Below are 27,215 nucleotides of genomic sequence, written 5' to 3' on the forward strand. Positions count from 1 at the left end.
AGTCTTGGCCTTTGCCAAGCCATTTATCCAGCCCGTAGGTCTGAGCTCACTCTACCAAAAAGTCCACAAAGAAAGACCCCAAAAGTACGCTCATGACCACCCTTCCACTCTGGATGGCAGCAAGGAGGTTTCTTTCTGCCATTAGTTCAGGAAAGACACCACGACTCCCTTCAAATTAACAATGTTTGGCCTCATGGGTATCACAACGTGTGACAAAAGAGAAAATGTGATGAAAATGCCCAGCACGTGCCTAGCACATATTTGATGAGCAGTAGGTATTGATTCACAGACTCCATCCCCACAGCCAGAGAGCAAGAAGGAGCAAGTGGTTGAGGAAGCCTCTGGAGGCACCACCAGAAGGTGGAGCGGAGCATCCGAGGAGGGAACCCTGCTCTGTGGAGAGTGAGGATTGTTTATTCCAGACAAGATCCTCCCATCCATTTCCATCCGCCCAAAATTCCAAAGCCTGTAAAAGCATTAAGGGCCCATCGGCCTGGAGCCAAGCTGGAGCTTCCTGACCTGAACAAGAAGGCACTCGGCCCCTGCAGGAGCAGCCAGGCCAGGGTGGCATATTTCAGCAGGCCTCCCGACCTCTGAGTAAATAAATGTGTGGAACAGATACAATAAACATTTGCTCCGGGCCTGAAATCAGATCTGCAGATTCCTCAGTCCCTCTGTGCTGGGCAGACTGTAATTACAGGATATGTTAAATTTTCTTTATAGCTCGTCCTGATGGTTGTGAGGTGACCACACCAGCCCGTACAGCGCCCCGCTCTGGTCTGCTGCCACTGGTAATGACAACCAGATGTTTGTCTGAAGTCGATCATCAATAGGGCTCTCGCCCCTGCATCAAGAAGGGCTCACCGATTGCTTGGAGAAGCCATGTAAAGTGGTGATAAGCAGGAGTGACCTGCAACCTGCCGATGGAGCCACCACTCCAGAATGAGATTAGCCATCTGACACCCTCAGAGGTGACAGGGGAGAGAGCCACTGACAAAAGCCAAACTTTACCCAGCACTCGAAGTGTCTTTGGGTGTCACAGCCCTCCCCTGATGTGCCAGAGGGGGACTTCTAGAGAAAGGGCAATTTGGAAAGCCATGGACATCTTTGCTGAGAATCTACAGATCTTATTCAGCTCGTGGACAACAATCCCTTGGAATTCCTGAGCCAAAGTCTTTTCCATTTAGGGGTGGTTTTCCTCTCTTGCTCAGAAATATTCACACAGTGTGTAAATCCACAAAGGTATAATCGAATCACTCCTGTTAGTAGCTAACATTGTAAATCCGAGTTCAAACTGGTAATGTAGGCACCAGTAGGTGTAATTATTAAAAGAAAGCATCCACATAAGGATTCCAATTAATGGTATGAGATGAGCTCCCAGCATCTGTACTTTTGATGAGATTCCCCAAGTGATTCTCATACAGAGATATGCTTTTTTTTTTAACATTTTTATTTTTTTTTATTTTTTTTTATGTTTTTTTTTAATTAATTTTTATTGGTGTTCAATTTACCAACATACAGAAAAACACCCAGTGCTCATCCCGTCAAGTGTCCACCTCAGTGCCCGTCACCCATTCCCCTCCAACACCCGCCCTCCTCCCCCCTTCCACCACCCCTAGTTCGTTTCCCCGAGTTAGGAGTCTTTATGTTCTGTCTCCCTTCCTGATATTTCCCACACATTTCTTCTCCCTTCCTTTATATTCCCTTTCACTATTATTTATATTCCCCAAATGAATGAGAACATACACTGCTTGTCCTCTCTTTCACCATACACAAAGATAAACTCAAAATGGATGAGAGATCTAAATGTGAGACAAGAGTCCATCAAATTCCTAGAGGAGAACACAGGCAACACCCTTTTTGAACTCGGCCACAGTAACTTCTTGCAAGATACATCCACAAAGGCAGAGATATGCTTTTTAAAAAAGTGTTTAACTCCTGAATCAAACTGGTTTGGAGATGCAGAGAGAAGGAGCGTGTACAGCTCTCTCCACCACTCTTAGAACCAGAAAGGCTCTGGCAAGAATCAACTCTGTCTGCAGCCTCTAAGCAGGGACACTGCCCCCCATATGCTACTCTAAGAAAAGGGGTCAGATCCATGTCAATGCAATTGTTTCAAGGAATCCGGGATATTTATGAGGAATGGGTTGGGTGTTCTGACAAACTAAATGCCACCAAAAAGTTTTATGTTTTCAAATGCTCCACTCAGAAACCTCTATATGAAGAATCTGTTGATTCTTTTCTTAATTTGAGTCTCCCTGACGCACAATGTCACATTAGTTTCAACTGTACCGCATTGTGATTTAACTTCTCCATGCTCACCACAAGCGTTGCTACCATCTAGCATCTGTTAATTCTTGAGAACTCACTGGTTTTCTCCAATTTTCTCCTCAAATTTACCATGATCATAGTCAGCACTTCCTATTACTAAATATATTTACTTTGCTTAACATGGTATTTACTTTTCCATTTGGTGCACACCTCTTTCTCACAGATGTCCTGATTTAATTGAGTCACACATTAGACATTGTTGAGAGGATGTCCAAGCCAAAATATTATTCTTAGATCCAGACAGCCCAGGGAAATTCTCAATTGAGCACTGTTCTAGAAGTACTGCTCTAATATGAAATATTCTTTTTCATATAATTAACTTCCTTTATAACAATGGTTGAGGAAAAACAACTAATGTGTCCCTCAAAAGCCAACCCAGCCTCAGGGTTTAAAAAAAAATTTTTTTTGTTTTTCTGGATATAATAACTATATATAATTGTAAGAAATTAAAACAATACAAAAATGAGTTAAATAGAAAGTGAAAGTCAACCAAAAATAAACTGGAGTTAGATTTGGAGTAAGAATCAGGAGTGTCTTACACATATTACTGAGAAAAAGAAAACAAAGATTTTGCATTTTGCATCATAATGACTTTCTCAAAAGGTAGCATCTTCATAAAGATCAAAATTCACCCTCTAATATTTCACCTTTCCCATGCCTGGACTCTTTCTCTCCCTTTTCTGCTTTATTTTTCTCATTGCCCTTAACACTATAAAACATAGTAAATATTGTTTATTGTTATTTATTATTTGTTTCTTCAGTGCTGTGTTATTATTCTTTTTTGCTTTTTTATTCACTGCTCTATCTCCAGCACCTAAGACAGCCCTGATACATAATAATTATTGCTCAATAAACAGCTATTGAATGTTGAATGAACAAATTCAATTCAGGTGCTATTACTGCTCTGAAGGCTTTGCTCACTTCCATTATTCTTGACCTTAGCTTACCAGAAAGTAACTTCCTTTCTTTGTGCTTCTGTTTCTGTATTATATCCAGACTTCTCCAGTTACATTTTTTAACACAATTACAACAAGCTGATCCTACCAAAGACCATGAGTCCCTTGAGGGTCAGAGCAAGGCCATTTATATCTTTATCCCCAGTGCTCATCTCCATACCTATCTCCTAGTTAGTGTTATAGTGAAGAGATTGTGGAAAGTAGAGCATAAATAATAAGACAGTATTTGGCATGGGATGGGATGGGATAGGGTATAACTTTGAATCCATGCCTCAGACAAAAAAAACTAAGGAGGGTTTATTTTAGCCTGATATGGAAGGTGATGTAAAATTAATATGCACCAGCTCATTAAAAGCATGCTGGTTGAGGGGTGCCTGGGTGGCTCAGTCAATTAAGCATCTGCCTTCTGATTGGGTCATGATCCTGGGGTCCAAGAATTGAGCCCCACTCAGTGGGACTCCCTGCTCAGTGGGGAGCCTGCTTCACCCTCTCCTTCTGCTCCTCCCCACAACACATACACCATTTGTGCTCTTACTCTCTCTCTCAAATACATAAATAAAATCTTACCAAAAAAAAAAAAAAAACATGCTGGTTGAATTCCTGGGATGCTAGGGTTTCCCTGGGTTTCAAGTTCAAGCTGCTATATTTACTACTTTCCAAAAGACTTCACCAAGTGGTCAACAGGCACCAAAAAATGTGATGCATCTAGTTCAGTATTTAAAGACTCATTAATGGGGATCCCTGGGTGGTTCAGCAGTTTGGCGCTGCCTTCAGCCCAGGGCATGATCCTGGAGACCGGGATCGAGTCCCACGTCGGGCTCCCTGCATGGAGCCTGCTTCTCCCTCTGCCTTGTCTCTGCCTCTCTGTGTGTGTGTGTGTATGTGTATCTCCCATGAACGAATAAATAAAAATATTTTTTTAAAAATAAAAAATAAAGATTCATTAAAAATGGATAAAGAAGATACGGTATGTGCATACAATAGAATAGTATTCAGCTATGAGAAAGAAGGAAACCCTGTTACTTATGACAACATGGATGGACCCAGAGGGCATCATGCTAAGTGAAATAAGGCAAACAGAGAAAGACAAATACTGTATGGTACCCTTTGTATGGGGAATCTAAAAATTCTGCAAACTTGCAGAAACAGAAAGTAGAATGATGGTTACCAAGGACGAGGGGGTGGGGGATGTGGATGGAGAGACGTTGGTCAGAGAATACAAACTTTTAGTTAGAAGATGAATAAGTGGGATCCCTGGGTGGCGCAGCGGTTTGGCGCCTGCCTTTGGCCCAGGGCGCGATCCTGGAGACCCTGGATCGAATCCCACATCAGGCTCCCGGTGCATGGAGCCTGCTTCTCCCTCCGCCTGTGTCTCTGCCTCTCTCTCTCTCTGTGACTATCATAAATAAATAAAAATTAAAAAAAAAGAAGATGAATAAGTTCTGGGGATTGAAAGGAATGGTATTGTGATTGTAGTTAACAGTGCTGTTTTATATACTTGAAAGTTAGATCTTAAGTGTTCTCACTACAAAAGAGAAATGGTAATTATGTGACACGATAGAGGTGTTAAGTAATGCTGTGGTGGGAATCATAATTCAATATACAACTTTATCAATTCAATATGTTTTACTCCTTAAATATGTGTGTATGTGTTGATTATATCTCAATAAGGCTGGGGAAAAAATAAAGATTCATTACACTTAAAAGCCAAAGAGTGTCAAGGATCCACTGAGCCCACCTGCTGAATTCCTTACCCAAAACTCTCTCCACCACAAGAATGACTGCTCACTGCATGTGAATCCACCATCCACTCATCTTCAATGAGTTAGAGTATAATTAAGTGTACTGAGCTCCCACTTAGTGCCTTGCACTTTGGTGAATAATAATTTCAGCTACAAATGTCCATTGAACTCAAAAGCATCTGTGATGTATGCTGTTCTTTCTAGATCTCCTTAGTGGGAGTTTATCTGTTTATCTAGGATAACGATGCAAGTTTATGCTCAATTATTCATGGGCTAGTTTGCATCCTGTCTTCCAACTTCCTCTTAACAAAAAGAATCAAGCTAGGCTCAAGTACTCCTTTTTTCCCTAAGAGCTTAATTTTTTAGAGCAGTTTTAAGTTCACAGCAAAACTGAGAGGAAGTTAGAAAACTTCCCCTATACCTCTTGCCTGTACACATGCATGGCCACCTTCATTGTCAACATCATTCACCGGAGTCAAGTACTTAATAATAGCATAATATTGCCATTTTGGGCAATATTGGCATTTTTAATGGCATATTATGCCATTAAATAATAATGCCATTTATGGAGTACCTACCACAAGTTCTCATTCATTGTACACAAGAACCAAGGTAAACAGCATTATACCCGTTTTGCTTTTGTGTAAACTGGCTTAGAGACCTTCCAAGTATTTCCAAGTATTTCCAAGATCCATGTGGCTAGAAAGTGCCTGAGATGCCATTCAAAACCAAAGTTATCTGACTTGAAAGTTGTTTGGTTTCCTTAATTTCACCATTAAGACAATTTATTACCTCTTTATACTTTATCTCCTGAAATCTGGTATAAGTTCATTTAAAACAGGACATTTAGCCAGAAGAAGTGCAAGTAACTCTGCTTACCAGGTGGGTTTTTGCACAGTCATAACAAATAAAGCACTGTTTCTGCCATTGCCGAGAAGGATTTTATGACACTGTCTCTGGTCCATCTCTACATTCCACCTTTCCAGGCCTGTAGAGACACTTCTAGTTTTCCTTGTGGCTTCAGTGTTGAAACTGAAATGATCTCAATTCTGAGAACATTAGGAACACCTGCATGTCAATGAAATGCAAACATTAATCAAAACCAAATGTAAAAGATTCCAGGGTTGTGTGTCATCTGTATCATCCACACTCTGCTCCTCTCCCTCAGGAGGGATGATTGAGAGTTGATTACAAGTTCTTTTTGATGATGCTGCTAAAAACCATTTGAAAAACATCATCCCCTCTCTTCACAAGATGGATTATATTGGGCAACATGAAGTCATGATTACATTGCACTAATTTTAGCTAAGTCAGACGTCTTCGCAAAGGCATTGCTCATGCCTGTCAACCACGGCTGACTGAGTCAAAGTTCACCCAACTTTGGACAAAAGAGAAACAATCAACCACCCCCTGTCTCTGTGAAGGGGCTGCTGCCTTATCAAGAGTAAAACCAAGCCTGAGGCAGACGAGTCAGTCCATTTCTAGATCCCACAAGTTCTGCCCCCACAGCACCCCACTATCTGCTGGCTTTTCAGTAACACAGGCGTCATAGAGAAGAGTGAAGCTACCTTATGGCCCCCCCAAACCCCTCACCCCTTCAACTAGGAACCTGGTCTCAAGAACCCGTGATGCTCATACTTGCCTCCCTCATGGTTTCAGCCTCTCCCAAATCAGAGCGAGTTTTGTTACTGCTCTTCTATGATCTGCTTTGAATTACCTTGTAATTCTAAGAAACATGTTGTAATGTTCCAAGGCAGCAATGCCCCAAGAGCTCTTCCAGAGTCTCAGGACTAGATAGGTTGTTTAGTAGTTGGATCATTTACTTGGTGCTTTTTCTATTTGCTATTTGTTGAAGATTCTGAGAGGTTTGGAAGAGGATTCCAATTACTCTGACAGTTCTAATTCCTAATCGATTTGCTATAAGGTAAGGGGACTCAAGTTATAATGCTTTGCATTATATCCTGACCTGCATATCATGATAGAGGAACCTTCAAAGCACTGAGGAACATCAGTTAAGGCTACCAACATGATGAGGTGCCGAACTGATCCACAGGTATTTCCTATGCCCTGGAGGTATTTGGTTCAATGGGAAAATGGGAGCTCAGCATTCTCACCTTCTTTCCCTAGTGACAAGAACCATGCTTTCATTCCTTCCAACTTTTCAGATCTCCTGGAAGCTAAAAGAACACTAGTGACTGGTGAGTAGACGGAATCTGAGAGGCCCTGGGACTAAGGCAACCTCCAAGTCTCTGCTTTGCCATATACTGTGTGAGACGCTGGCCAATGCCTCACAACTTCTTCAAGGCTCAGTTTCCTCATCTCCAAAATGAAGGTAATTGTAATAACTACCTCTCAGGCTTTGTGTGAAGCTCAAATAAGGGAATCGACATGAAGTTTCTTTGTACAACGCGAAACCAACACCGCTTGTTAGGGGCAGGGGACCTTTAAAAGCTCAATTATAACATCACCTGTCACGGTTGGCAAGGAATTGTCATTTTCGGCATTATTTTAGAGACATAAATTAAGACCAGATGGCTCATAAAATTCCTTATGTTCTTTCAGCCAATCTGTAGCAGCACCTGCTAACAAACGAATCCAGATATTTAGAGCCACCCTTTCAGGCCATGAGCATCCTATAAATGTGCAGCACCTATTACATGCCCATGTCTAGGCTAGATCCTCTGTGGGAGACACTGGAAGAAGCAGCTCCAGATATCAAGAGTTTTAAATCTTGTTAAACTCAATCCAACTAACTCAATCAACGAATCCACCAGCCCTCCCTGGAACATTCTACACACCCAGATCTGCCAAGGTGCCACAGGAGAGATGTTCCCACTCTATAGGAATTTGACATCTGAATCATTTCATGGCTTCCCTACCTTTAAAAAAGGTGGACAAGGAATGCCTGGGTGGCTCAGTGGTTAAGCATCTGCCTTCAGCTCAGGGTGTGATCTCAGGGTCCGGGATCGAGTCCCACATCAGGTTCCCCGCAGAGTCTGCTTCTCCCTCTTCCTATGTCTTTGCCTCTCTCTGTGTGTCTCTCATGAATAAATAAATAAAATCTTTTTTTAATGGGGGATAAGAGTTATTATAAGGCTATTAATAAGACAATGCAGGAATCTACCTGAAAATGAGGAAGCAGGCCTCACCAAAGGTAGGCTGGAAGGTCAGTCATTACCTCAGGAGCTCTCAGGACAGACTTATATGTCACTTGGCACTAGAGCTTGGAGGCTCTGCTCCTTATGAGGTATTATCAGTGGAACTCTCAGCCCCTGATTCTCCTTGTGTGACCACCTTCTGGGTACTTCCCATCCCAGTAACCACTGACGATGGAGAGTCTGAGTGGTCCTTGTCATTGCCAAGACAATGCCTACTCATGTTTTGGACAATCAGAATGCTCCGATTCACGTGGCATGGAAGTGCCCCCGGGTAAGGAAAAGCCAAGATCTGCTTCCCCCAACAAGGACAGTGGATGCATTTGGTTTGCTCCAGAAGAGGCTGGGAGCCTGGCAAATACCATAACAGTCCTCCTGAGTAAATGATTTTCTCCCTCTCTCCACTCCCCCATCCTTATCCCCTCAATGTAGAAAACATAGAGAGTCTGAAAACCCACCCAGTGAACTGGAATTACTGGGGGACAGTGTATAAAAGAGGCAGGAAAGGAACTCAGACTCAAGGATGGATGACACCAGATCTCCAAGGAGATGGAGGTATTCCAGACGGACAAACCTAGTTGAACAATGACAAAACTCCCAAAATGAGCTTCCCTACAGACACATAACTCCCTTAAGTAGAGCAGTTAAGACTCACTGCTTCTTTTTTCAAGTTGGGAATAAAATAGCAAAGGGAAAGTGACCACTTGCATCCTGTGAAGGAGTTAATTTCTCTATTGCTAGATACTGACATATGTACTTAATAAAGATAAAAGTCTTTTTCTAGACTCATCCACACTCCAAATTAGGCTCTCTTCATTCTGGTGGTGACTTTTCTCCCTTTCTAGTTTTGGCCTGCTGGTACAGTTCCTGAGAATAATAATAGCAAATTATAATACTAGCATTTACAGACAACCTTAGTGTCAGTTGTGACATTCAGTTCTTTCTATGTCTCATCTCACGTACATCTCATCTCATCATTGTACAATGCGTATTATAAAAGGAGACTCTACAAAACAAATCATTAACAAGAGAAGGAAGACCTTCCCCCACCACCAAAGAAGTAATATTTAAACCAAATTTTCAAATATCGTGTAAGAGTTCTCCTGGTAATCAAGTCTGGGAAAGACATTCCACGCAGTGGGATTGGCATCAAAGAGATAGAAACAATCATGGGATGTTCCAGAAAAAGCAAGTGGTTCACCAACATGAGATGATAGGGTCCTTGTGGGAAGGGGTAGAGCTGGGACCAGACACGCTGGAAAAAGTCAAACTGTGGGGAGATTTGTATGTAGCGATTGTATCAAAAATCCAACAGGAATCCACTGGAGTGCTTTCACAAGATCTGCATCTTAGAAAGAAGATCTGGGGCAATGCGGAGCATGGATTCATTAAGCACGGAGACTGGAAGTCGGGGCAGCCGGCTGGGAGGCTATCACTATAATTACCCAACTGAGAGCAGACAAAGAATGGAATTGAGCCAATGATGGAGGAGGAAGAGGATCCACCGCATTCAGGAGATCTCTACCTCTAGAGCTTAGAACCCAAGAAGACTGGAAACGCTACCAAACAAATGTCAATGGCACCAGGCTGTAGACGCGTGAGGCCAAGGGACAGTAACTATAATCGGTGCTGGGCAAGTTCAGAGGAGGAAGTGTTTCCAGCCTGGGGACTCCAGCAAAGCTTCCAGAAGGGGTGCTGTTTGAGCTTCATGGCAACAAATGAGTAGGGTTTAAATGGACAGAAATATCTCGAAGAGCATCCCAGGAGAGAGGAGCAAATGCAGAGATTTTGAGGGTGTAAAGCACGAGGCTGACTGGGGAGGTATTAGGACAAAAAACACACTGTGAGGCCAGCCTCCTCGTGCTGCCCCAGCCACCAGAACCCTGGAGCAGAGTCCTGGCAGTTGGCAGACGCTCCCTCATAACCCCTTCCGGGCAGGAGTACAAGAAATGAGACATTGTCTTTATCACAGAAAACCACAGATAATGGTCTGGACAAGCTCGAGGGCCTGGAATAGCATTTCCTCAGCAGCACCCAGAGCTTGGAGGTGGAGAGACACCTCATCCAAAGGAGTTCCTGTTAGGAATCTGTTAGGCTTTCTTACTCTCCTTTCCTAGTTCTTTTGGGCAAATGGCCCTGCCTTTCCCAACACTCTGTTCTGAGTCTTCTCTCAAATTGTTTCAAGAATGAGTCTTCCATCCTCAGTAGAAACCAAATGGCAAGGCAGGACCCGTGGCAGTGAGCGACAAAAGGAAGTCCTCCCCTCCTGGGGGCTCCCTGTGTCCCCACCTGGGCCTAGAGGCCTGAGAGGCCCGCAGGCTGAGGGCCCGCTTCCCGCCCTCCTCCCACCTCTCTTTACTCACCGGCAGCCCAGAGAGCTGTTTAACAGTAAGTGAAACATTGATCCTTTAATTCTCAGCTGTCTGTGATCTGAAAAAAATAACAGTGGAGAAAATATCCTGAGGACGTCAGAGGAAGGGAAATGTGGAGAGCAGATGCCACAGTTTGGTTTTGTCCCCGTTTTATCTTTTAAAAATACATAAAACATGAATAACGAGGGAGAAATAGTTCCAGCTTTGGGGAAAACCAAAAAGGGGGTCCTTTATAGTTTGGGTTGCACTTCTTACATTTTAACTTGTTCTGCTCCTCAACACACTTCATGAAATCACAAAATTCTGGAGCCGGGATCGAACTTGAGAGGTGACTTATTCCAGTTCCCAGTTTTTCAGTTGATGGATGAGCATCCAGTCTACAAAAAGCCCTTTCCTTTCATACTCAGTACAGAAATTTTCCCTCTTTGCCACCCTAGCCTCATTGGACCGTGCAGAGAGGCAGAAAGGTTGTGATAGGTACAAATACTCATTCGCTGCTTTTGTTCATTGACTATCTACTGAGCACCTACTAAACACGAGAGGGTGTTCTGAGGGAGATTGGAAATGCAAACGTGATCCCTGAGTCTCACTGACATGACCAGTCTTACCAGAGAGGGTAGTATGATGTCACCATATCCAGAGGACACCCAATGAGCATGGGATGGGGGCAAACAGGTGAGAGAGAGAAGCTCAGCCAGATGGAGGACAAAGTTGTGATAGAGCAGACCTCATTTTAACTTACGCAGTAGAAATATCTACCCATACCAATATCTGTGTGTCGTTCTTTGATTGTGAAAGGATGTCCACAACAACCTCCTGGTTTATTTTCCTCACAGTCATGTGAGGTAGGTCTTATTATTATGCCTGACGTATACATTAAGACATGGAGGCCCAAGTTTTCAAAACTAGTCGGTGACTGATGTGGAAGTCAAATTTGGGCCTTGGGACTTTTAGATCTCTTGCTCTCTTCTCTTCCTGACGTGGCCTATTATCATTTCAAAAATAAATAAATAAATAGTAGTATAGAGCATCTCTGGTGTCAGGCGCTGTGGTTTATGTTTGGAGAGAGGCTGTGGTACAGAGATGAGTAAACCTTCACAATCGTGTAGTCTAAGAGAGGAAGAACCATAAAATCATACACAAAGAAAAATGTGGGTTTTTTGTTTGTTTGTTTTACAAAACTGAGTCACCAAGTAAGCAAAACAAGCAGCGATTGGTACAGGAGTCTAAGGAGGGGAAAACCATCACTTCGTGGGCTAATGTGGTGTCATGAGAAGGATGGGCCAATAGAGCTTGCTGTTTGGGAGTAGAGGTCAACTAAAAAAAAAGGAAAACCATTAATTTTGTGTGGAAGTGCCTAGGAGAGCATGAGCTGTGGAATCAGTCAGAGATGGGTTCACATACTAGTCCTGTCCCTCTGTGGCAACTCTGAGTAATTCACTCAAACCCCACCAGACCATGTAGGCATTCAGTGAGATCACACACATAAAGCATTTATCATAGTACCTGGAATACACCAATTCTCAATAAATGGTGGAGATGGTGGCGGTGGCAACATCACTCTAAGATCATCACCACCACTGTCATTTTCTCAGACATGCCAGAGAGGATCCCTCAGGCCACCCCCGACACTGCTCCCTGCCACTCGCCCAGGTGCGAATCTACAAGCCTCTTAAGAAAATGTGGCTCTCTTCTCACCTCCACTCCTGTCCTGGGTCCCCTGTGCATGACATTTGCAGAACAACCATTTCTACAATATTGCTTTTCCTTCAGGATCTCCCTATTTTCTGGAACTTTCTGTGGAATTTACATTCCTCTAGAAAGGACAGCCCTTCTTCCCAAGGACCCAAACAGTGCCTGCTACAGTCCCCAGTGGCCCTTCAGCAGATAGGAGTCAGGGGTACCCTAGGACTTGTATACTCTCCCCTGGAGGTTCTCTCTTGGTCTGCTATTACTTACTGCATAACTCTGGGCTGCACTATTAGCAGTCAAAGCTGTAGGGGACCCAGCTGCCATGAAACAGACACATAAAGGAAAAATGTGAAGCCAAAAATGAAGTGCTGCAGCTGAAATCTGTGAAGGAGGCAGTGTTTCTATTTAGAGTCCGCCAGCCTCCCCAGCAGGACTCCATACACCACCCTCCTCCCCCAACCCATGCTCCCTCAGCCTCTTCCTACCCTCCAACAAGTTGTCAACTATTCCCTGAAGGAGAATCCAGAAGGTATGCCAAAAAAAAAGGGCCTTGGCTGAGTGTCAGGACCCTGGGGTCCAGGTTGGACTCTGCCAGTGATGAGCTGTGGGAACTTTGGCAAAGGATTGAGTTTTTCTGAGCCTTCATTTGTAAATGACTAGACCAACACTGCAGCTCTAACCCTGGGTGATTCTGCTGCTGTGCTCTTTTCTTAGCACATATTTTATAGATATACACACACTCACGCACGTGCACGCACACACTATCACTCATCAGTGAATTATATTATTTTTAATGCTTATAATGGTTATCCAGCTGTCAGTTTGATGTTAAGAGCAAAAGAATTCTCATATTAACACTATGGACAAAGTTGACTTTCTGTAAGATACAAAATCTGACTCAAAATTATCAGAAAAAAGGGAAGTTGTAAATATAAAAACATGTAGAGAATATGAATACATAATTCACACAAAAGAAGGTGCAAAGAGTAAAAGGCACTGGGAATATGTTTTCTCTTATGAGCAGAAACATAAATCAATATATATAAATTAATAAATATAATAATATAAATATGATATACTAATAAAAGTAATAAATAAATATAGGTTAAAATGATATCGATATATTAAAACATATTATAAACTCTTATTAATCAAAACATAAATTTCCACATCAGGAACAAATAGATCAATGGGACAGAATAAAGAATTCAGAAATTAGCATGTGTGTGGGTGTGTGATTATGAAGGTGGGTGGGTGTGTACCTAACATATGATAAAGACAACAACACCAACCAATAAGGGAATACAGATAGATCATTTAGTACATGGTTCAGGAGAAATTGATTCCCACATGGAAAGCTATAAAAAGTCAATTCGCAAAAGAAGTAGCACAGATGTCTAAAAAAGCATTTAAGGAATGCTCAAACTTGCCAATAATCTGAAAAGTCAGATTAAAATAATGAGATACAAAGTGGTAACTTTTACAGTTATCAGAAAGCAAAAACAGCTGGTGAGAGTGTAAACTGGAACTACCATTCTAGAAAGAATCTGCCAGCATTTAGCAAAATAAAATGTTTATTTTTCTGACCCAATAAATTCACTCCTAGGTATAAATCCCAAAGTTCTACCATGGGTCTGTAACTGTGAATATACAATAATGTCTTCTGTGACGTTGTTTGTAGTTGCAAGTAGTTGGAGGCAAGTTAGTTTTTGATCACTAGGGCTAATGAATAAGTCATGTGCAAGAAATGCAATCTATGGCACAGTGTGCAGTAATAAATGAAAAAGCGAGGACAAATCTCAAAAAATATTCAGCAAGCAAGAAACAAAATGAAAGTTATAACACAATTTCATTGATGTAAAAATAAAAAGAAGAACATGATACATACGGAGAACCACAGTATATTGTTTACAAAAACACAAATTCAAGGACACATTAGAATGGTTTTCTACCAAGAACGTACTAGTAAGGAGTCAGTCAAGAAAATATAAACCCCCAGGCAAGAGGGATTGAGGTGCACTCAAAAACATTGGAAGGACTAGAGGTGTGAGGGGCAGGGAAGACCACCACTAGTTCCCAAGTTCACTACCAGCCTCAAAAAAAAAACAGGAAATTGATACTGTCACCCATGAGGACTAAAGGAAATGCCGCCAATGGTACAACTGCGTTTTCACAGAGGCAAGTGATTTATGGGAGAAGGCCTGAGGTTGCTGCAAGATCTCATATCCGCCAAAGCCCACACATCTGCCTGCAAGTGGGGAGGAAAAATAATGTTCTCCTAATTCTAATGAGGGCATCTCTCAGCAGTGAAATATAAACTAGAACCCTTCTGATCATGGAATCTGGAACATGTAAGCTTCTAGCTTGGTGATATAGGGAGCACCTGAAAGAGCATAGGAATGGTGCTGAATACCACAGACATTCTTCTGGCTGCCCAGGACCCATTCACAGCCTTCCGTATTTAACTCCCAAACAACAATAGTATCAGCAGCACATTTTCTGCCTAATATGATGCAGTTACCCCTCGTACAAATAAAGAGGCATTCACCTCTCCACAAAGAGATTCCCAAGTGGAATATCATCGTTGCAACCATTGTCTAGTTCAATATCACTGAATCAATTTAAAGGCATGGACTTAATCACCAACAGCAGACCTTATACTAAAATAGTAGAGGAAAGGAAGAGGGGACATGGAAATTCAATCTTGCTTAATATAGACAAATAAAGACATGTGAACCTATACCTAAGAATATGAATGCTGCTATAGTTGTCATCTCTACAACTGATCCCAAGATTATAGTTGATATTTTAACTCTTATTCCACTACCTATTCCATGATTTTTTTTGTCCTTCAACAGCCACGTCAGCTGGCCATAGTCCTTGGCCTAGGACAGTGACCCAAAACTTTACTCCTAAAGGGCCTGCACATTAGTTGCCCTGCCTGGGTTGGGCTACTATAGTCTTTTATTAAGTTCTTCACAGCATGAAAGTACTAGCAGGCACCCCTAACTCCCCCAGAATCTACATATATGCTTTCTGACTCTGTTTTAAAGCACCAACCCTATTTTAGGATTGGTTGCTATAGACAACACAGGAACCCCTCCTTCTGTGTCTCTTGGTTCAGTGACATGAGGAGAACAAAATGGAGAACCTTCCATTTCATTGTAATAAAAACCAAAGGTAAGGAAAAAAACTACTGAAAGCCGCCAGTTTCCCTCTTGGGAAGAAACAACTTGAATGACAGTTAACTTCATAGCAGAAACCATAGAAGTCAGAAATGAGTGGCTTAACATTTTTCAAGAGCTAGGGGGAAAAAAAAATCTCAACCCAGAATCTTATTACTACTGAAAATATCTTCAGGGATTAGGGAAAATTAGACATTCTCTGATAAAGAAAAACTAAAAGAAATTATCCCCAGCAGACCTGTCTTAAAAAAATATCTAAAGAAAATTCTCTAAACAGAAAGAAGATGATGAAATAGGAACTTTTGGGACATTAGGAAGGAAGAATAATGTAATATATATATATATATATATATATATATATATATATATATATATATATGTAGATACAATAGGCTTTTGTCATCCTCTTCCTTTTGCATTTTTCTAAATTATATTTGATGGTCGAAATAAAACTTATAACACTGACGTGGTTCTAAACACACATGTATATGTGTATGTAAATATATGTAGAGGAAATGTTGAAGAAACGTGTATCATAGATGGGGAGAATAAGGTATATCAAAGAGAGGTAAGTAAGGTACTTCACTGAAACTGGTGAAATGATGACAACAGTAAATTGTGATGTCTCTTTGGAAGATTAAGAAAAATATTTATAATACAAACATTGTGTCGGGGCCATCTGATGTTTCTCCCCCAGGGAACCCACTCCACACTTCATCCTAAGGATTCTAGGTCCATAAACGTGTTTAAGAATGGAAATTAGATCACAGGCCATAACTACCTATTAAGATGACTCAAATGAAGACCTAAAATATTTTTATTGATGCATATCAAGACTTTAATAGCTTTCCATCTATTGATTCTTGGGGGAACATGTTGAATTACATTTCAAGGATTTCTGGAGATCAAACTCTTATTACCAACTTTAACCCTGCTTCCCATATTGGTAATCTGCTTACTCTGTCGTTTGGGAAGAAGTACATTTCAATGGCTCCTGCCCTCATTCTCAACTTTCAGAGAGAAGGCACTACAGAGCTTTCAAAGAATGCCAGTGCCCCCCTCACCAATGTATGCTTTATGCCCTTCTGAAGGGAATGTCATTTGGACTCTTTCCAATGACCCAGTAAGGAGATGGGTAAGTGAATCCTGGCATCTCGATTTATTTACTGTGGAACAGAGTTAAATCCAGGCTTCAACCCGAATCAGTGAACTTCTGCTTCTGCATAAACAATCTTTCAAAAACCGTAGATTAAAACTGCAAAGACTACTTCTGTGGTTCCTGGGATTATTAGGCAGTTCTTTAGGCTTAAGGATGAATGATTTAGGATAACTTCATTCACATATCTGAAGATTTGCCTGAGATGGTTGAGACTTTTCTCCAAGTCTCCAACTTATCACTCATCCACCAGTAGCTAGCCTAAGCTTGTTCAAATGGTGGCAGAAGGGTTCCCACCAGCAAGAGAGTGCAAATCCCAATGCCTCTGCTTGGATCACGTTTGCTAATGTCTCATAACCAAAGCAAGTTATATGTCAAGTCCAGATTCAAGAAGTGGAGAAAGAGTGAAGTCCCGTTACAAAAGGGTGGGTATACAGGAGTGGAAAGAATTTGAGTAAATCTTGCAAACCAATCATCACAGAGTCAGCCAACAGAGAAGACTGTAAAACCATTCCCAGCCCTTGAAATTGACATGCTGAACCCATAATCTTTTGATAATGCACCCAAATCAATAACTTTAGCATATCCCATGTTCATTTTGAACTATCTCATAATAGGGGGGGATCAAGGAGCATCAGCCATCTCTTCCCCAATCAGACATGTACTTGTCCCTCTGGGTTAGGCTGGGCTCTGCCTTTAGTTACAGGTCTATAGGTAATGAGAAGTGGCAGGAGCAGATTTTGAGGAAAACTAAGATCTACTTATAAGAGAATTGCCCCAGGCAGTTCCAGCAAGCTTGCGGGCTTTTCCAGCAACACTAGTCTCCTCAGATAAGGGAGAAGCCGCTGGGAAGAGAGTGCCAGTCAGATGTGGGCTTTAAGGTAATCAGATCCATCCAACTTTTCCCACATGTTCCCAATTCACTTTTTATGGTCTCTCCCTTTGTAAAGCAATGTCATAATTTTCACATGTGACATTGCAAGGCTGAGAATTCAACCTGCGACATAATTCTATAAGACACAGGATCAAATTGTGGATCTGATTTTTTTATACATTGGCCCGGCAGCCACAACATCTAAGAGATTCTTTTAGCCCAGGCATCCACACTCTCTGGCTCCTCCAACTGTGCTTTAATCAGATCATTTAAACTCTCTATAGCAGTCATAAGCCATTGTCCCACTCCATAGTCCCAGTAGTCTTTATTTCCATACTTAAAGTTTACTACAACAGCTACTTGGTCACTCAAAGTCTCATCTTCAAAAGAAAATTTGTAGGCAACAAGAGGTGATCCTTTAAATAATGCTTTTGTTATTGCATGCCATGGATTATTAATATCCATGCCACCAGCAATTATGTCACCACTGCTTTCAAACGTAACTAGGTCAAATAACAAATCCCAGCTTTCCATATGTAAAGATATATTTCCTACAACCACTGCTGATACCAAATATTTTATCAGTCAAGATTCGGTCAAGAACACACTAACACACAATGTATTTCAAGGAGGAAGGGATTTAATACAAGTAATTAGGTACTTAAAAATCCACAGAGTTGTTGGAGGAGTAAAGGTCAAGGAAGAATGTTTCTACCTCTCAGAGAATTAGGAGTTTTCTGCGAACCAAGTCAAACACTGCAGGAATTCCCTCTTGCCTCTGATGCAGTAAAATGCTGTAAAATCTCATCCGTCTAAATCCTGATGTCTGCCTACCACAGAGGGAGGAAAATTAATGACATCTGCATCTAGTCTGCCTTCCAAATCCTTTATAAGAATTTTTCATTGGCAAAATATAAAGTGGAACTTTACTGTCAAGAGATTCTGAACATTCTAATTTCCAAGGATACTTGGGGAGAACATACAAGAAAGGCGGGATTTTGAGACCGAGTGAGAGTAGAAATTGAAAAAGAAAGAGAAAAATAAATTTAAACAAAAAAGAGGCCCTGTATAGATGATGACAGTGTGCTCTGAATTAAGGAATATAAATAAGGGAATTCTCTGCACCTGAGGTCCGGTGACAGGAAAATGAGAAAAAAAATAAAGAAGCTCATTCACTACATATAGATAGAGCTCTCTGGGAATTTAATATATATATTCATATCAAAGTTAAAAACTTATATCTTATACTTCTTCCTTATTCAAAAGAAATTATTCAAAAGAATTAGGACATATTGCGGACATTAAAATCCTTTTTACTATTCTATATGAGAAAAAAACAGTTGATCTTGCATTCTCAAAAGCTACATCCTGAGAATTTTGAATATTCCACATTTGTGGATTTGTTTACTCTTCCCTTTATTTTGGTCATTTTTTGCTTCATGCATTTTGAGGCTATGCTATAAATTATATACAACTTAGAATTTTTCTGCTTCCTTGGTACATTGACATTTTATCATTATCAACTACCCCTCTTCTGCTACAGTAGTACTCTGGACTTTGTCTTCTTTGTCCAACAGAATAGATACTCCAGCTTACTTTAAATTATGATTACATCACATCTCTTTCCATCATTTTATTTTCAAAATGTCTGTATCTTTATACTTAAGGTCTGTTTCCTCTAGGCATCATTCAATCCAGCTTGTCATCTCTGTCTTTTAATATTGCCATTTAGTACATTTATATTTAATGTATCTACCAATATATTTGTACTTAAACTATTATTATTCTACTATTTGTTTTATAATGCCTCACCTTTTATATTTTCCTTTTACTCTCTTTTCTCGCCCTTTCTTGAACAAAATCTCAGTAGTTTTTTTTTTTTTTTAAGATTTCTGTTCCCCACTATTGGCCTGTTAATTATACATTCTTTTACTATTTCTCTTTAGCAGTCACCCTGATGATTAAAACATCAAACCCTGACCTTATAAAGTCTAACATAAATTAGAACTTTTATGTCCCAAAATAAAACATGGAGTAAAAAACATTTTAAATTCCAGAGCACCTGGGTGGCTCAGTCAGTTCAACAGTTGGCTCTTTATTTCAGCTCAAGTCATGATTGTTATGTCCTAGGATCAAGCCTCATGTCAGGCTCCACACTTAGTGGGGAGTCTGCTTGAGATTCTCTCTCCCTCTCTCTCTGCCCCTCCCCCTGCTCAAGCTCACACTCTCTCTAAAATAAATAAATAAGTCTTTAAAAAAATTTTTTATTCCATTTATCTTCCTCTGTTTTTGAGCTTTGTTGTCAAGTATTGTATTCACATATATTTCATACCGTGAGACACTTTACTATTTTTTATGAAAATAGTTGTTTATATTTATCCATGTATTCATCCATTATATTGTTTGGTGTTTCTTTCTACCATTTTTTCCCCAATCTGGAATAATTTTACTTCTTCCTGAAGAACTCACTATAGTGATTTTTAGTATAGATATGCTGAGAAGTTGTTTCTGTTTTTTAAAAATGTGACTTTTTTTGCCTTCATTTTAAATATTTCCTTTGAGTGTAGAATTCTATGTTGGCAGTTATTTTCTTTCAAAAGCAAATACATTATACTATTGTCTTCTGGCTTTGATTGTTTCTCTTGAGAAATGAGTTAAAGCCTGATTTTCTTCCTTTTTAAGACTCTTTCCAAGGTTTTTCTAGCTGCTTTTAAGTTTGTTTCTGTTTTTGTTTTGTATTTGTTTTTCTTAAGTCTTACTATGATATGCCTAGCAGTGGATTTCGTTTAGCCAGTTTGGGATTTGCAGGATTTGTAGCGATTCTTGAATCTGTGGCTTGATGTCTTTTGCATTAAGAGTACAAAATTCCAAAATTCTATTAAAAATAAGATATGGGGATGTCTAGGTGGCTCAGTGGTTGAGCATCTGCCTTCAGCTCAAGGCATGACTCCAGAGTCCCAGGATCAAGTCCCACATCGGACTCCCCACAGGGAGCCTGTTTCTCCCTCTGCCTGTGTCTCTGCCTCTCTCTCTGGGTCTCTCATGAATAAATAAATAAAATCTTTAAAAAAAAGATAAGATATAAAACATCAACTTAGTGGGCTCCTCTTATATTAAAAGTTATATTTATTTCAAACTCTGGAAACTATGATATACTAGTACATAAAAAGTAAGATATAAATTGAATCTGAATTAGAAATACAATTATTGTATAATAAGTATTATATGGAAAGTTTGGGAAGAAAATAAATCAAAATTATGAACAATTATGTTAAAGTAAAAATTCAATAGGAAATTTTTAAAAGGCATTTTCTTTAATGTCAATTCCATTTTTTCAAAGTAGAGTACTTTTACAGGAAAAAAACAATAAAATTTTGTAAATGTTGGCTTTTCATTTTAATGATCTAGTAAAAATCTAGTAAAATCCTAATGATCTTTTTTTCAAATTATCTTTGGAATACAAAAAAACTACTCTTTGGAATATAAAAAGCTAATAGCAAATGGATATCAGAATTACCTGTTGGAGTCAAAGACTCCCAAGTTCCACTCCTCCCTTTTGATTATTGACTAACAATGTAAACTAGTCACTAATCTTAGTGAACTTTTTGTCTTAGGGGTCCTTTTATAATCTACTGAAAATTATGGAGCTTCTCCCCAGAAAAATGCATATATGCCTACCTGCAATCAAATTTATAAATGATTTCCATGAATTTATGAATCCCCTGAAAGCCAAGGATACAGATCCATAGTCATGAGGCAAAGTACCCTGCCGATGAAGACCTAAATCATCCAAGCAGTCCTAGGATCAAGCCCCGAGTAGGGCTCCCTAGGCAGAGGGGAGCCTGAATTCCCTTTGCCCTTCCCCCTGCTCATGCTCACTCTCTCTCTCTCTCTCTCTCTCAAATAAATAAATAAAATCTTAAAAAATAATAAAATAAAATAAACAAAAATAAATCCTCCAAGCATGAGAGTCCCCATCTGTCTAGATCCCTGAGGAGTCTCAGGAATCTAGTATAAGAACAGCCCCTATGATCCAACTCCTCACTTCACAAATGAAAAACTCCAAACTCAGAAATGCACAAGACTTGTGCATGGTCCCAGAGCTACTCAGTAGAAACACTGGAACAAAACCCTTGTTCCCTCCTGACTCACATCCCAGTGATCTCTCTATAACTCCTTGAATTCTCAGACTAGGCAACACCTGGTCCCAGAGGTACCAAGTGGTTGCCCTATCAGAGACTTCAAGGTAACAAGGCACATCCTGAAGCATGAGCTTTCTTTAGAAAATTGATCTAGATTTGGAATAAAACACACTCGGGTATATTATAGAGTGCAAATTTTGCACAAAATTATAAGAAAAATACATCATTTTTTTTAATGTATTGAGCCTTCTGAGAGTCACCAATGATTTTAGAGCCAAATCCCCTATAAGTGCTTGTCCATCCCCTCTGCCCTGCCCTCTTCCACACCGTGCTGCTATCATGGCCCTGCCTTCAGTAAGTAGCCCAGACTACCAGCTGTGTGACTTCAGGTAAGTTGCTTAATCTTCCTGAGCCTTAATTTCCTCTTCTGTAAAATGGAGAGGATGGTAGTACTCACATCCTGGGATTGTTGCTTAAAATATTGCCTGCAACACTGCCAACTACTCTCTATATATTGTCATTGTTTTTACCGTTAGTACAATCGGTTTGTGGAATCACTGTGCTAGGTATAATCACCCTGTGAAACAATAGATGTGAGTGTGCTGGGTAAACATTAAAGCATCTTCCACGTATAAGGCATCATTATTAACATAGTTGGCTCGGTAGCTACGGACAGTCATAGGTCATAAAATTAACATGGACAGAATATTTACCCTTTATGAAACCCTGACAGTTGTTCTGTTTGGGGAATTGAGAGAGCTGCCCCAATAGAATCCCAGGAGAAGAAAACTGCCTCAGAAGAAAGATGACCCTTAGATAAACAACCATAAACAGATTTCAGTATCATCATTAGACCAACAAATCACCCTTCAAAAACGCCAGCTGACAGCTCTGTGATCCAGTACTGATGGGAAAGAAACCCTGCTGGGGTGAAATAATTGAGGGAAATATGGCCAGATTAGATGTCATCTGATGAGTTTACATTCTATAATAATTTAAACAGTCATTGGATCTCCATCCCTGCCTTATCCAGCTCTGCAATACTTAATATTTGTGGCTGCTCCTGGTGGCTCTCCCTCAGCCCTAACTTCTGGCCCAGGGTTTAAATAAATTGCATTTCCTGGGTGTAATTTGAAATAAATTAGCCATGGGATGGCTGCCTTCCCACCAGGTTCCTACCAGGTTCCTGGACATAGTGCTTCATTCTGTCTCTCTTTTTTAAGATTTATTAATTTGTTGAAAGAGAGAGCATGAGGAGAGGAGCAGAAAGAGAGGGAGAGAGAGAATCTCAAGAAGATTCTGCACTGAGCATGGAGACCTAGGCGGGGCTCGATTCCATGACCCCAAGATCAGGATTCTGAGATCACAACCTGAGCAGAAACCGAGAGTCCCAAGCTTAACCAATTGTGCCACCCAGGCACCCCCACACCTTTAAAGAATAAAAGTGCTTTATTCTAGGCCCTTAGAAGCACTTTTTAACATCAACTAAGATGCGCCAAGAAAGAAGAACTAATCGTTGGTCTGCTGGCCCCATCAGCCAGGAGGAATCGATTAAATTACCAGATTGTGCCATGTGCCTTGTTTGCAGCATGAAAAGCTGGGAAACAATTCTAGGGTTTGAGCCAGAGCAGAAGAAGCATCCCCAAAAAGGGCCAGAGCACAAGGCTGCCCCAGGGTTTGTCGTGGTCCATGTGGGCCATCCACCTCCTTGAGTTCACGCAACAACTGCTCCCCTCTGTCTGGTTGCCTGGATCCCTTCACCAAGTCCCACTTTCATATTTTCATATTTATGAGTTCGCATAGTTGCACTCCACCATTCATTTCTGCCTTTTCCCCATCTGTTTATATGAGGCAGCCACATGAGAGGAAAAAATAAGACACCCTAGAAATTAATTCCATGAAGTAAGAATTTACTGTCTCTGCCACGTAGGGGAGCATAAAAGAAGGGGAGAGGTCGTTCTGTAATTCATTCTTGAAAGTGTGACAGCTGCTGGGTGTCTCAGGTTGGGGGTGGGGGCGGTGAGTTTTATTTCCAGGACCCAAAGTTTGTCTTCCTTCTTAATCTGTGCAGGAAGGGCCTGCTTCTGAAAGACCAACCAAGTTCATCAAGCACTCAGTGTGAATATTTAGCTGGGTGATTCACTCAGTGTTTTCACTGTCACTGAGTATGAGTCAATGTCAAAGTTTGAAGGGAGCTGAGAGTTTATTAAATCCAACCACATTATTTCACAGATGGGGAAAACAAAGGCCAAAAGGATCACTATTTGCCTAAAGTCATATATAAGCTATGTGGCAGAGCCAAGACCAGAAGCCTCAAACTCTTCAGTCCCCAGGCCAGAGAACTTTCCCAAAATGTGCCTCTTGAGTTCCATGCATCCTTCTCTTGTCTTGAGTCCTCCATGGAGCTCAGACTCAGAAAAGCCCCGTCAGTGACGAAGAGAGCACAGCTTCTACGGTGTAGTTCCGACAACCATTCTAGATGACAGGCATATTCCCTATGATCCAGAAAAAAAAAAAACACTCCAAAGAATATGTTCTAAAGAATACAGACATGCATAAAGTTGTATGTAAAGATAGCTTTGCAATTAAAAATATGAAAATAAAATAAAATAAAATAAAAATATGGAATTCATATTATTTTTAAAATCTCAAAATTATATATAGGATACCAAGCTTCACATTACAGAGATTCGAACAGCAAGTACCAATTGTAGTTAATCAGATCATAAAGAGGGTTTACCTGTTTGTGTCTTTTTTTCTTTTCTGTAGAGTAGGTGCATTTATTTTTTAGATGCAAATACACCACCCCTCAAGGCATATAAAATAATTGTCATTTCTGAAAATTGTGTCTACCAGAGAAATACACAATTTCCTTGATTCATATGCCTTCCTCCTTCAGCGCAAGAGCCTCAGCAATTTACACTTTAAACATATCAGAAAAACACCCAGGAGAGAAGAACCACCAACGGCTCAAAAAAGAAGAGTTCCTTATACTTTCTGGGTTTATTGAGATGCAACAAGATGACTTCTTTTGTTTTATGTCAAACACTAAATCTAAAGTAATAATCCTCAGAAATATGCCAGTTCTGATTTTTTCCTTCTTATCCATAGTATAGCTCCAGTGTGACAGGACATAAAATTAATGGCCTATAAACTAACGTTGCAGAAACATCACATCTATTTTTTTATCTCAAATAAACAATATAAAATGTAACCTCCGTGATCTGAAATTCAAGGTTGCAACTCTTAAGCACTTGGTTTTCCAAAGATAATCAGTTAGAAAAAGAAAAATATATCAAATACTAGAAGCATTTTTTTCATACTCCTAAAACATAAGGTCTTTGTAGAAAATAAAGCAGTATTTAAATCAAACACACACACAATACAGATGAATGAACTGAATTAAAAATCCTTAAAAAGTTTTCCCCTTGTCGGGCTCTGCCTGGAGTCTCCTTGAGGAGTCTCTCTCTCTCCCTCTCCCACTACCCCTCCCTCCATTCACTCCTGCACTCTCTCTCTCCCTCATATAAATAAATGTTTCTAAAAAAAGAAATCTTTAAAAAGTTTAAATGTTTAAGCAAAAATAAAAGTGAATAAAAGTAAAAAATATTACAAACAAAAATAATTCATGACACTATCATGTTAATCTTAGTGCACTGTATTAGATTTACAATAACAAGAACAGTTAAAATGAACACCGAGGGCACCTGGGTGGCTCAGTCAATTAAGCATCTGCCTTCAGCTCAGGTCATGATTCCAGGGTCCTGGGATCAAGTCCTGCATCAGGCTCCCTGCTCAGCTGGGAGTCTGCTTCTCCCTCTGCCCTTCCCCCTTGCTTGTGATCTCTCTCTCTCTCTCTCCCCCAAATAAATAAATAAAATATTTTAAAAATAAATAATAAAATAAAATAAAATGAACACCTAAGATGATGGTCTTCAAATGACATTAAATGCTATCTTTGATCTTTTGGGGTTTTGGCTTCATAATAAGTATATAATAAATATCTGTAATACCTTGTCCATGTTGAGCACTTTTCTTTCTCCATTTGAAAGCCCTTCTCCAGAGTCACACTTAGAGCCATCCCAGTGGCTGGGGAGTAGAGACTCAGCAGTGAGTCCATTAACAAAGCAGACTTCGTATCTACATGTTCCTGGAGTTTGTATATCCACTGATCAACATAGTCCAGAAGTTTCTTTTCCCATTGGTCCCATATTTTCAGTAAGAATCTTTTCCAAGTAGGAGCACCCAGATTGTTCCTCCATCGCAACACCAACAATGTCTTCCCTGGCCTTTAGTGATGCTTTCCCACCACTTGGCATTACGACCCTCACAGAGATGGTTAACTCGACTACATACACTCTGCAGAAACGCAGCAACTCCAAGGTAGGTATATTTGACTTGTCACTTGCTTTCTTTGGTGGGAAAGAAGAAACTGCATTTTTAAGGTCCCTCCCAAGAAGAGAACGATTTTGTGGCACAATCTTACACCGTGATGTTTATTTCCTCCAGAGGAGCTGCAGACTTCTCTCAACACAGCGTTGGGTCTTCAGTCACAGTTCGAGATGTCAATCCAGTTCCAGAAGGAAAAGGTGTGGAGGGTGCCATGTCCAAGGCTCCTGAAAAAGAGGACAATTGCGTGTCAATCATATGCTTTTATGTCCTGTATTTCCCCAAAGTGACTGAAACTGCTTTCCTGTGGGAATATGATTCTGCTGCTAAGATTGAACCATATTCATTGATTGGTGAGCACCAGGTGACAACTTTGACCCCACAGACTCCATGATAGTTCAGACCCTCTGGAAGTTCAGACCCTCTGGAAGTTCGGACCCTCGGTGCTAGGGCAGAAGAGGTCTTTGAAGAACCTGCTAGAACCTTCCTTGTGGACACCATAACTTTCCTGAGGAACACGTACTGCTTCCTGCAGTTGCATAGGAGAGCAAATTTATTTTACAAGCATGACTGGAGTACTCCAATTGTAAATATTTTTTGTAGAAAATCATTTTGTACTCACTGCATTAGGGTCACATCTCAGGTAAAGGAAGCAGGGATTTTCATCTTGGCTGATCAGTCTTCTCTTCAAAATCACCAGATGTCGGTCCCGAGGCCAGTGGCACCAGCAGCTGCTCCCAGCCCAAGTCCCTGGTGCCCAGTCCAGCCCAGGTGAGAGGGAGGCTCTGGGCCAGGGCTCCACCTGCTGCATCCGAAGGAAGAGGCCAGCAGCGGGCAGTAGGTCTGTCCCGCATCCTCACCCTGGGCTCTAATATGCTGCCGGCTCAGGCCAACCCTGAAACTTCTCTTTGTGTTTTTCTATGAGTTTCTTCCCAAGTTGTATATACAAATATGTTTGTATTTTAATGTTTTAATTGGAGAAAATATTACTTAAAGTAAACCAAATGTTTTAGTAAACATTTCATTTTGCTCTTGAGCAACTCCTCTTCAGAGTGCTCTTCTGAAACCAGACTCCTAGTCCACGAAATGATTGGGCCTCCAACCACCACCACCACCAAACTACTGACCCATTCTGATACCCTGCATCCTGAGTCCTATGGAGTAGGCTGGAGGCTACATCCTGGAGTCCTATGGAGGCTGGACTGGAGGCTGCATCCTGAG

General features: G+C 40.7%; 1 pseudogene; it reads right to left on the bottom strand.

The window, feature by feature from the left end:
* Window positions 1–717: 717 nt before the first annotated feature.
* Window positions 718–26,848, bottom strand: LOC121471528 (annotated as a pseudogene).
* Between the last annotated feature and the right edge of the window lie 367 nt (window positions 26,849–27,215).

Source organism: Vulpes lagopus, chromosome 11 (genome assembly GCF_018345385.1).
Source record: "Vulpes lagopus strain Blue_001 chromosome 11, ASM1834538v1, whole genome shotgun sequence".
Classification (NCBI taxonomy): Eukaryota; Metazoa; Chordata; class Mammalia; order Carnivora; family Canidae; genus Vulpes; species Vulpes lagopus.